General features: G+C 35.0%; 1 protein-coding gene across 6 annotated transcripts in view; it reads right to left on the bottom strand.

Annotated features, from left to right (window-relative positions):
- The window catches only part of CCDC102B (coiled-coil domain containing 102B), a 289,345-nt gene that overhangs the window by 63,268 nt on the left and 212,886 nt on the right, over nucleotides 1-13,191 (bottom strand). The gene's annotated exons all lie outside the window — the stretch shown is intronic.

Here is a 13,191-nt window from a genome sequence, read left to right as displayed (position 1 = left end):
AAAACATCTTTATTAAAGCCATAAAAATGTTCAGTTTTCTCATGATGTCATACATTAAGAAAATCCAAGGGTATTTCTCTGCTGAAAAATACTGTCATAACATTATGTATGAAAATCATGTAAAATGGCACTAGTTAAGAAATGGAATTCTTCCTCACATCTTATACTTATACTGATGATGACTGTGATAATAAAATGTCAGAGATTCAATAGTAAAAATAAAGCCATAAAATATTGGAAAATACTGGAAGAAGATTTGGGGTACTTTTTTCTTTATCACCAAGTAGAAAATTAGATTCTAAGCATGATCCCAACCCAAACCATGACATCATTGAATGATAAATTTAATCACAATAAGTGTATAATTTATGTATAGCAAATTAAATAGTATGTCCTACACAGAAAATTTGGTAACAAGAGACAGTTCTATTATTCATGAATAGCTTTATCGAGTCTATACAAACTGAAATAAAATATGGAAGGACTGAGTTCATAGGAAGGAAAATAAAGTATCTCTTAAACACTGAAAGCTATTTAGCTTCCTTAAAACTATGGAAGAAACTTTCTAACTTATGTAACATTTTAGTAAGACACAATTATGGAAATGGAACAGATTCATGGCTGTCACGGTTAAGGATGGGGGCAGAGAGTGTCGGAAAAGAAGTAGGTGTGACAAACGGCAAATCAAAGATCCTTGTTCTGATGACATGTTCTGTGGTTTGACTGTATCAATGTCAAAATCCTGGTTGTGATATTGTTCATTAGTTTTGTAGAATTATACCATTGGGGAAAACTGGAGAAAGGGTACACAGATCTATTATTTCTTACAACTGCCTATGAATCCATAATTATCAAAAATAAATGTTTATCTAAAATAAACCTATTGAGATACCATTTTTCATGCCTTCAGACTGGCAATATTAAGTGTGATGAGACAATCTGTTGGTAAAATGTGAAAAAAAAAAAACAGATTCGGTTGTGAAGAAATATTGGCAAAATCTTTAACATTAAAAATGAACATAAGCTCTGACCTGGCCATTCTACTTCCAGGAATGTATTCTACAAACGTGTGCATTGTTGCATGAAATAGTGTGTGTGCATGGATATTTAGTGCAGTGTTGTTTCTGGTTAATGGTGAATGATTGGAAATTGATGTCCCTCAGAAGGGGATGATTAAATTAGAAAACAATCAAGACATTCAATATAACATGGCAAGTCTTTCATATATTGATACAATGATAGCTCCAAATATTCTATTAAGAAAAACTCAAAACAGTGTGAAGCACATGTTACACTGATGTAAAGAGAATTCTAATATGACACGTTGGTAACTGACAGGCTCCTGACCTCTGAACCTGGAACTTCAACCGGAATAGGTAGAAATCCTGCACAGGTTGGGAGAGGTGTGGACGGCGCAGCAGCTCCTGGGGAGAACCTGCCGGCCGCTGCCCTCAGGAATCCTGGGGGAGGAAAATAGGGAGGAGGGCTCTCAAGCTGACCGACACCCTAACATCCAAAGAGCATGCCTCCCGGTGTTCCCCTGACAGCGTGACTGTCAGGTAACTGGGAATAATCTTGTTGCTGTCCTGAAAGCCACCCACAGGAGTCAGATTCACAGCCACGGGTATGCAAACCTGAGTAATGACAACGGGCAGCTGGGAACAGACAGATGTGGACTGGCAAAAAGACCCAGCTGGCTGAGCAGTCCTGCCATGGTGCCCTCAAACATGGCAGTTTTATGGCCTCATGGCAGCGTTTTATCAAATTACATCATATTTAAAATACACGGAATCCTCATTCTTTTCAGATTACAAATTTCTAGATGCCAAATTATACGCCTGATTATTTTATGGAAAGAGGTATAATAAGGGACACAATTCTATTACGTGGAGTGACACTGGAGCACTTAATGAAAGATTTTCTTGATTTTGCTACAGAAATGATAACTTTTTCTCTGGAATTATACACCTAATTACAACTACTTATTAAATAACTGTGTGATTTTATTGTTCAAAAGTATTTCTCAGTCAATGCTTTGTCATTAGACTTGTACAATTCACTTAGATTGGTTTAAATGGAGTTAAGTAAACAATAAAACTTTTTGAGATGTGCACGCAGAAAGAAGAGAAAGAGATGAAAGAAAGAAAAAAGAAGGGAAGGAGGGAAGGAGGAGAACATGCTGCAGTTTGTCAACACAAATCTCATCCGACCATGTGTCACCCGCACAGGCAGAGCCCTGGCATCCATCTCACCGCACGGCCACTTGATCAAGGGAGGCCACCTTATTCCAGGCCAGGAGGTGACTGTGTTAGTCAAAGTCCTTCTCAGTGAGGGGCCCCCAAGCCTGCAGCACCAGGGCCACGTGGAAATTTTATCCAAGGCCAACTCAATAAGGAGCTCAGAGGTTGGGGCCCAAAGATCTTGGGTTTAACAAGCCCTCCAAGTGTTTCTGGTCCAGCCCAAAGGTTGAGGACCACTAACTAGTCCATGCCACTTGCAATAAGACTTACTCCTGCCAGTAACTTACAGGAAAGTAGAAATGACTAAGCAATGAAACATGAGAAGTCTCCTTGAGTGGTAAGAGACGATCTACAGATTTTTTAGCATTTAAAACTATACAGAGAAGATACATGCATGGAGGTGCAACAATCTGGGCCAAAGGGAATCCCGCTGACAATGTGTTTGGCAAACCCAGTGTGGGCATATTTTGTGACATGAGAAAATATATCAAATTTTACCTCTAGCCAAAAATATATTTTTTTCATAGGATACTATTTACTTTCTATTCTAATAAAGGTGAAAATTCGATTTCAAGTTAGGAAAAAATATATTTCACTTACACAAAGGTATTTTTTAAAAATCACTTTAGGGTGAAGGAGGTTAATATCAGCCCAGTACGTACTATCCACTAAATTCTTCACATACCCTTTTTTTATGTATGTTTTTTCTCTACTCAGTCTTAGGCTATGCAAATTTTTTATGGCCAACCTAGCTGTAAATTACTTCTGCATTATTTCATCAAAATAATATCCCATGGCTGGCTTTAATCTTGTTATCAGGCCTTATCTTCCAAGACTTCATAGGTTCTTTGACATTTTAACCCATGAATTTACCAACATCCCCTTTTTATTTTCTGGAGAGAGATGGATGTCTTCTTTAATTCTCAAAGCTCTGGGCTTTGCTACTGTATACTTATATTTTGTTTTCCTTGTAATGACGTCCCCACCCACCATTCTTTCTTTGAGCACGTATTAGAATAAAGGGTGAAGGATCTTAGGATCATGAACTATAATCCCAAACATGTGTGATGCTTTTATATGAAATCATAGTTTCCCCTATAACATGCCTATAAATGTCCACTTGGAGGGCACCCAAATAGATGTTCATTTAGAGTTAATGATTTGCATTTGAAAAGTAAATTGAGTGAATAATAAAGATCTATATGGACTTTTAGAGTGAGCTTATTCTAATATATTTTAATGACAGATAAAAATATGAATGGAAATTAAACATATGTAAAAAATATACAGTACAAATGATTTGTCATAGTGTAATCCTCTATAAATCTAAAGCTATAAAACTGAACAAATATAATTCAAAATCCTTTGACAAGTGGCTATGAATAAGAGCACTGGCTCTTGATATAGAAAACATACATAATGTACTTGTATGCAAATATTTTTGATAGGACAAAACTAGTTTCTCAAATAGATTAACTCTGTTTCTAGTGATATAAAGGATTTGATAGCAGACTTTAAATTTTGTATATGGCTTATGAGCTCATGCATTAGTTCACACCCTTACAAGTGAGAATACTGCTTTCTACCTAGAATCAGTTTTGTATCTGATATTTAAGTTTTGAGTCTTACATGATTCCTGATTGGTGGCAAGCTGATGGAACTAAAATATATATTTTTATAACTTAAAGTGACATAATGGGAGGTTCACAAAAATGAATCAAATAAGTTTACAAGCATCTATTTAAAAGAAAAACAAGTTGTCATACAGGAAATTAAAAGTGTTTTGTATGTTACTTATGCTTGCTAAATTAAAAATATCCATAGAAAACTAGAAATTTCTCCATCTGTAATTTTAAATATTCATAACAATAATGTATTCATATGTAGAAAACCTGAAATTCACAATGTAATAGATGGTTCAACTCTATATAACAGAAGGAAGCACTTGGAAAATAGGGACTAACTTGCTCATGGTCTGTTGATAGCCTTGTTAGACTTCAGCCATGTATAATAATGCTTTCAACAAAGATTTTTTTTAAAAATTGGGCGATACATTGGATTGTTATCACAAACTCATCTACCTAAATATATTAAGAGACATACATATTATCCAAATCAAGCATATTATAAAAATATCTTGTACCACCTGCCTATTTTTTTGGATAAGTGTCAATATCTATCTAGCTCCATATAATAGTTCTTCAAGAAATACAAGAACCAACAGAAGATATATTTCTACAGGAATAAATACAGTGTTATTCATTAACATACTTATAATGCTTGGTGACAAATGACAGCTTTAATATAAGAGCATGTTGGTGGTCTTAAGTAGCATCCTTAGATGGCTCATTTAATATCTTATATGTTAAATATAAATAGAGTGATTTTAGTGATAGCTACAAAGTTGATACATTATCAGTCATCCATTCCCGCACCCACTGAGTGTCTACCATCTACCAATGACCGGGCTATGCGTTCTGTATATAAAAGTAAACAAGGTAGATGCTCTCTCTAACCTTACAGAGCTTAGAATCCAGGAGAGGTAATAAAGACAATTAGGAAAATTTCCAATTGTGACAAGTACTATGAAATAATCAAATTAGCTGATAACATAAGGAACTGAGAGTAAATCATGAGGGTAATGAGAAGCACAGAGGACCCGGTGCCAGGGATGCTGTCCTGTTCCTCCAGTGCTGCCTTCCAATGGGAAGGTGCACGCTTGCTGCTGGAAATGTGGGACGGTGGCCCCTTCCCCTTCACTGCCAAGAGCCTCCTCCCTAAGTCCACAACACTTTCCTGGGCAGCCTGGTTGTTTTAAAAGCATATAAAAGACTGCTCTTCTTACCCCAATCTGGGACAGACCCAACATCTGTCCCAGCTTTGGAGCTGCCCAGAGGATCTGCTGAAGTATTTTTATCCCTCTCCCTGTGACACCAGGCCCTCTGCCCTCTGCACCTGGTCCCTGTCCCCAAGGGTGCTGTACTCGCTAGTAAACTTCCTGCATGTTGACATCTGTCTCAGGATCTGCTTTCCAGCTAACTCAAACTTCACCATCCAGTGCTCCACAGCTGTCACTTGGGAAGATCTACCCTGCAGAATTAAATATCATAACGAAAAGGCCATGGATGGAAAATAGATGGTGGAAACTTTACTGAGAAAGCAATACAAAAAGGATGTGAAGCCACACTATTATATTCACTGATATCATGTATATATAATACATAAATATAATATATACATGTATACATATATCATGTATACATGTATATATTATATATAAACAACCCTAAGTGATTGAAGAATGTACTTGAGTTTATTTGGAAAGGAATGTTGGAGTGAAAATTTTAAGAGTTCATTAAATATCATGCTAAAGAACTTGAGACTTACTCCATAAGAAGAGTGTCAGGTTTTTGAGGAAAAACAAAAATACTCACAACCAGAGTTTCAAAGATAAATCTGGTAAAGAGTGGAGGAAAAGAGCCTAGCTAAAAATGCATCGCAGTGGCCAAGGTAAGAAATTACGAAGTGCTGAATGGGGGTGGGGAGACGCAGCTAAAGAGCAGTGGGGAAATATCACATTTTTTTTTTTTAAGGACGATTTTACAAATATGTAGTTAGGTAAAGGTAAAGAGTAAGTCAAAACTATATTTTCTGTAAGATTGGGAAGATGTTGCTTAAACTATCAAGGCAAAATTTAACAGACAAGTTTGAGAAATGAGAAAAGGTCATGAGTTCAACTTTGCCATATTGTGTTGAGGTATTAGTGGGCCATTTATATGCATATTCATGTCAGGAGATAGGAATTCCCATCTGTGAGTCTGAAGATAGTCTCTGGAACTGTATGCAGACGTATAATAATCAAATGTGCATAAAGTGAGTATGGTGAGCTAACGCCTACAGAGTGAAACCAAATGCTGGAGAATAACTGTGTGTCTACTCAAGGCTCTAGATGACTACGCTACTGACCAAGGGACTTTGCTGAGCATCCACTGATGTCCTATCTAGTCATCTCCATCAATATTCCCAGTTATATGCAAGTTTTAAGACAGTACAGAAAAGGTCCACTAATTTTGATTTCTAAGTCTTAGTTTCCTCATGTATAAAAATGTATATAAGAGCAACTTCACAGAATTGTATCCTTTAATGATACAATATGTGTAAGTCATTTGTGATACACTAATTAAACAGCAGAATAGATAGACTGGCTAGAATGGATAGGGTAGTTAATTTGTTTCTATCAAATGCAATAGTCAGGCTGGGTGTCAGTTACCCAGAGCAGATAGAGCATCTCAGCAAACGCCATCGGTATTGGGCTGTTTAAATCTTTCTTCTTTGCCACCCTTAGCTCATCCATATGCTTTGTATTTAACCTTTAATATCTGCTGAATCTTGCTGGGCAGGAAGTAGAGAAAGAAAAGGATTAAAATGGCTTTTTCTTAGTGAGATTTTGCCTTTTTGTTAAGATGGGCTCCCAATGCCATGTTATAAGGAAAAAATAATAAAGAGAAGAACATTGCATGAAACACTGAGCAGAATATGAAAAAATATATTTAGAAATATTGTAAACAAACAAAGGTTAAAAGAGATTATTAAAGCTCAAACAGATTGGGGGACATGAAAACAAAGAAATGAACTAATAGTAGACTTGTTCTCTGGAATAATTAGAAACCTTACTAAATAAAATAATCTCTTCAATTGTTGAATCACCTAGAATTCTACATCCAGGCAAACGAATATATAAGAGGCAGGGCAAAATCAATTTAATTTTAGGCAAGGTGGTATTTTTCCCTCCACACAGTCTTGAAGAAAGAACCCAGACACGATATTCTTCAGGAATTCACCTTTTTACAGTTCTCTGAATTCACCAAATTCAGAGCGTTCAGGCATTCTTTTCCTTTTGCCTACAAAGGGCATTCAGGACTACACTCATCATCTCCTAATTATCATTCACGTTCTAGTTTAAATAGGATCCCTTCTGAGATGTTTTCTTGATTACCCAAATGTGAATAGTGATTTATAGTAAGATTTTCCATAAGTATCATTTTTCATAAGACCTGTCTATTTCCTTCATAGCCTTTACCACATTTTAAAATGTACACATTTATGCATTAAGATTCTTTTTCTTACTAGGTAGTCAGTAAATATTTAATGCATCTGTATTTGCAAAGTAGAAACAATTTAGAGTCATGTGGAAATAGGAAAATTAACCTAACTGGTTGTCAGGTCAATAGAAAGTCAGAGTACTAATTGTAGAATTTTGGAAATAATAATGAAAATATTTAAAAAACCTTACTGTCAAAGCTGTTGCTAGCAGAAAAGATATGACCTCAATTTAACTACAAACAAAAATCTCTGTATAGCCAGTATTCAACCCAAATTGTTGGATAAAGTATACCAATATTTTCTGAAGGAAATTGAAGAAAGGAATTATTAAGAATAAACAATCTATTAACAATACCTAAAGGATTGAATTGATGAAGAATTAGTCTATTGGAAAATAAACAGAGTAAAGTAGAAAAATGATAAGCTAGCCTAATAAAGAAAAGAAAATATACAAAATTGGAAATGAACTGATATTTACATGAGACTAATAGGAGTAGGCTGTTAAGCTTTGCCTTTAGATAGGACATGGTGACTGAAGTCTGGCTGATGGAATGTGGAAGGAAGTGGCTTATATCACCTCTCGATCTAGCAAGTAACATCCATGAGCAATTCATGCTGGCCTCTTCCTTACCTATGTGCCAGAAATGGATAATACAAGATGGTGAAGCTAAAAGCTGAAAAGCATAGATCCCTGAGTCACTACATGGAGACGATCCACCCATGAGAGTCTGATGACTGCACTGGATCAAGAAATGAGCAAAAATAAACTTGTATTAGCTGCAGAGATTGGGAGTTTCTTCAAGTAGTTTATCCTTACTAATAATTTAGAAGAGTAACATTATGTTTAAAACACATATTTAAAAATGAGTAGGATAGACTAACTCATTGAATGATCAGTTCCAAATCTGGTAATCATTTTTAAATTGACTGCATTAAATAAATAAATAAATAAAAATCTGTCTTTCATAACACCGTAAGGACTACTGGGACAGAAATTTTTCCCCTTTTATTAACTGTATATTCACTGATTACCTGAAGTGTGTAAAATAGTGCCTATAATGTTGATGGTGCTCAAAAAGTGATAAATCCATGTATGAATAAATATGTCTACTATGTTTCTTATTGATTGCTGAAGCAAAAAATAAAATGCATTCATGATTTAGACATTAGACTGTACAGTGCATGGTAGGCAAAAAGGAAGAAGAGATTCCTGCAGAGGGAGAGAGGAAAGCCTTGAATCAGTTATTTGAAAGAAGTAAATACAATTTTTCTAAGGATGATCACTTCCAATTTGTTAATATATCATGTAACATTTTCTAAAACACATTATTTCTGGTTTTTAAACTAAACTTACTCTTAAGTTTTGTCTCCTATCAATTATCAGTTGTCTTAATTTTAGAATTACCTAAGACATTTTGAAGTCCATGACTGTCTACAATTACTTGAAATAATTAGTCTTTTCCAGTGTTAAAAATATCAGTAACATTTTGAAATATGTTTTTGGGTACAAAACAATTAGGATTTTTCAAATATTAAATAAAAAGAACAATTACATTGTTTGAAATATGTTCAGTGGGTACTTAATCACTTAAATCTTCATAAACTGAACTACTACTAAATTATTGGACCATAATATTCATTTACTGTTATGTATCAGCTGCTATTTATTTTTGTCACATTCTAGAATTAATCTGATAGATCTAAAAATGCTATCTTTGTGGGAAAATCTGTTGAGACAGATGGTTGGGGGAGTATATTCTTCTTAACACATTTTTTATGGACAGACTTCCATTAGAAAGTAAAAGACTAGGAGGTAACATTGAACACAAAGTGACATGAAGTTGGCATATTGGAGGGAGGGAGGTACTACAGGCTCGTGGCAGAGCTTTTAACAGTCAAAAACAAAAAAAAAACACACTAATAAGTTTTGAGGAAAAGGAGAGAACAAGGTGAAATAGTTGTGGGAAGATAGGTAAAGATCTTAAATTCTGGTATAAAGAGATTGGAATACAAATTTTTATTTAACAGAAGAGGGGCATGGAATGTGAAGGAAATCTATTGATCAAGAGAATGAAATGTACAGTTTCTAAAATGAAAAATGACTGGACTCACTTGAGTAGGTAATGCGGAAATAGAGAAACCACTGAAGAGGACACTACAGTAAGGTGGAACAGTTTCCGTATTTCAGTTGCAACTAACTGGGAAAGATAAAACAAAAAACAAAATGTTTTAGACTATATAAAAAATCCAAAGGCAAAGTAACTTCACTGGCTGGTTTATTTGGCAGTTGAGTGACCTCATGGGGGACTGGGCTTTCTTCATAGTTCTGTGTTGCTAACTTGAGTAGCCTATATTATTTTTCAAAGGTTTAACACTCCTGTCTAAGGGTGATTGCATGCCCCCTTCCTCTTGCATTCAGGGGTGGCCATTGACTTTCTCTGGGCAATTACAGCAAGTATTAGGGATGCTGATCACCTCCCAGAATGGTAAGGGCACTGTTTGCCATGCCTTCTCTCTTCTGCCTCTGCACTTGTGTTGAAATGAACCCTTAGGAACTCTGGTTTCCTCAGTCACTTTGTGTCTGGAAGAACATTTAGTGTGAACAAGCAGTTAACTTTGCTTTTTGAAGCTATTGTGATTTTCAGACTTATTGTTGTTGCAGCATAACCCAGCCTGCTCTCACTGATAGATCCTCTTTGTGTGGGTGCTTCTTGAGCTAGAAATCATACATAGTTATGACAATATCCAGGCAGGAGGAAAAGGGAATTCTCTTCTTGTAGGAGCATCTTACAAAAGAAAAAAATTCTAGTATCTCCCAGGATTTCACTTCATATCTAAGGGGCTAAAATTGTGTCACATGTTTACAGCCATCACTTACCAAAAAAGTAAGTCTCTGTGACTAGACTGAATACATTGAGTCTTGGGGCTGAGGACAGGCCCCTTACACAAAGGTCACCAAAGCCAGGTGTAGGCAGAATACATGGAAAATTAGGGTTCTGTCAAGAAAGGGACACTGGACAAGGGGATGGACATCGAACAACCAAAACTGCCAGCTACCTGAGGTACTGTTTTCCGTTTTTCTTTCCTTTCCTCCTTCCCTCCATTCAACAAATGTTTATTAACAACTAGCTATGCACTTGACACTGAAAAGAACCAAAAAGAGTGGGGGAGAAATGAGGTACTCATCTTGGAAAGGACTATGTGAGAAGTATGCTCAAAAAGAGATATACAAAGCAGCTAACAGAATGGGGGCAAAAGAGCAATACTTTCTAGACAAAGGAACAGTGAATCTGAAATGTGAGAATTCAGTAAAAGTCACTATATAAGAAAGAAAGATTAAGAGAAAGTGTCTCCAGGCAAACATACCAGCACATGCCAAGATCAGAAGTGAGGAAGTGTAGCATGGTGCATTGTGGAGCTGACTGGATTGCAGTGAACATGTGTGGGCACACACATGTGCATATGCATGAGTGCATGCACATGCATCAGCATTGTACACGTGATCAGGAACTTACTAATAAAACACTCACGTAGCAAAAATGACTACTGCTCAGAGAAATAAAATATATATATCAGCAGACACTGATTAAGGAGATTATCATAATGAAAAAATATGAAGCTACAGCAATTCTAGTTACATAAAAATGAGTATTGTGCTTCATTTACAAATGACCATTCACAAATTTAAAATTAGATGATCAAATTTGATATCACAGGTTCTCAGACTAGGAAAATAGGGTTAGAAACAAGACTTTGCAATAGAATAAAGATCATTCTATTGTTTAAATCCTAATGTAATAATTTGTTGACTTCATGGACATCTTATCTGCAAAATAGCACTTTACTATCTGACATAATTGTGCTATTTGTATCTCAAACTGAAAGGAGGGATCTAAAAAGGAAGAATGTACTAGTAATGTCTCAACTAGTTTGTTCAAGGGCAGTGAGTTGTAATCTGTGTGGTCTGTGTTTGTGTGTGTGTGTGTGTGTGTGTGTGAGAGAGAGAGAGAGAGAGAGAGAAAGAAAGAAATACTGTTCTCTGGGAAAAAAGCATTGCTTTAGAAATATATTAATAATGCTGTCTAACTAACAGAATACTTATTAAGTTTACCTAGACAGGCTATGCTAGATTGGGATAAATGCAGCTCTGATTTCACAGCACAGATTATCACTATACTCCAGGAGAAATTTTGTCGTCCATATTGTAAAGATTTTTCTACTATATCAAATGTAATAAATAATAGTACCTCTCTCAAAGGACAGTTGCACATAATATATGATACAGATATATACTCAGACACAAAACACATATTATAAATAGCTAATTATTATTATCACAAGAACAAACTATCCTTACCATGCTCTTGTGAGGACAGTTGGCTGCACATATCCAAACTGGGAGAACTCAAAACCATATACAGTAAACATTCAACAGTTATGTTTAAGTTCTGCATTGAGTAAAATAGTATTTCTTTTTTACAATTCCCAGAGGGCATGTACTGTATCAATAGAGAAACAATACATACTCTTCGTCTCTGCATTTAAACAAGTCTATTGGCCAAAATGATTAAAAAAACACATTTGTGCTTGGGCTGTATTGGGATACACTGCTAAATGCTGGTGGTAAGTGTAAACCAAATAGTCACTCTTTCGACTATTAGATGAAATTTTACATGCAGGCAACTGAACAGGTAATAGAAACAGAGTTTAGTGAGTACAAGGTATGGGTAAGAGGTGCAACATTTGAAGGTAACTTCAGACAAACATGAACACTTTCCAAAGACTTAGATATTCACTAATTATAAAAACTTACCCAAGAATCTTGAATTGAAACAAACAGAAACCCCTTTTGATTCTTTGCCTAGTTCAAGATACAGTCCATCTCTCTACTCCCCTTAAAAGTAAAATTTTCTAAAAGAATTTTCTGAAGTTGTCTTATCCATCTCTCTATCCTCAATCATTTCTTTCACTTATTATTCATACGATTCTGAAAAAATGTTCATTTTTGATGAACATCTGGCTTCTAGATAACCAAACACTGGGGTATTTACAAAATTCCCAATATACTTGCTTACAAAGAAGTCTCAGCAAATTTCAACAGAACTTCCATCTCAACAGATTTCAACAAATCATAGATGACATTTTGAGTCACAAAGCAAAACAGTTTAAAAAATTCTTTGGAGATTTATATGAATTAAAGGAAATTTTTTATTTTCCTTTAATTTCCAGTGAAAATTACAAATAAAAGTTCTATACATACACTTTGCATAATTCAACGAGACTAATGTTTAGAAGCTAGTTTATAGCATTGGATAGATTTAGTGAATGAAATGAAGCTTGAAAATAAAAGACTTAAATTAGAAATCATGAAACTTGGAACAATGAAACAGTATAGATATTTTTAAAACTGGAAGTATAAAAATTATAAAGAACTAACAAAATAAAGAAAATGAAGAAAAAACAATATTCCTTCAAAAAAATCACCTATAAGCCAGGCTAACAAGATTGATTTGCAAAAATGATAGGGGGAAAAAGATAAAATCAGAATGGATGCTGATATTTACAAATGCTTTGAGAACGCTATGAAGTATATTATGCCAACATATAAAAAGACACAAAAAAGGACAATTTTTTAGAAAAATATGCTTCCTCAAAAATTGAACTAAGAAAAATTAGAAAATTAGAATTGATGAATGACCATAAACAGTTTGTACAAACAAGCTTCAGAAAACATTTATAGGAAGGTTTTACCAAACCATAGAATAGTCTTGCTCCTATATAAATTTTTTTGAGATCACCCAAAAATCTACAAAAATTACCTTTAAAATATTTATAAAACATTTTAAAT

The sequence above is a fragment of the Manis pentadactyla genome, chromosome 6 (assembly GCF_030020395.1).
Source record: "Manis pentadactyla isolate mManPen7 chromosome 6, mManPen7.hap1, whole genome shotgun sequence".
Lineage (NCBI taxonomy): Eukaryota > Metazoa > Chordata > Mammalia > Pholidota > Manidae > Manis > Manis pentadactyla.
This window is presented reverse-complemented; position numbering and strand designations above follow the sequence as displayed.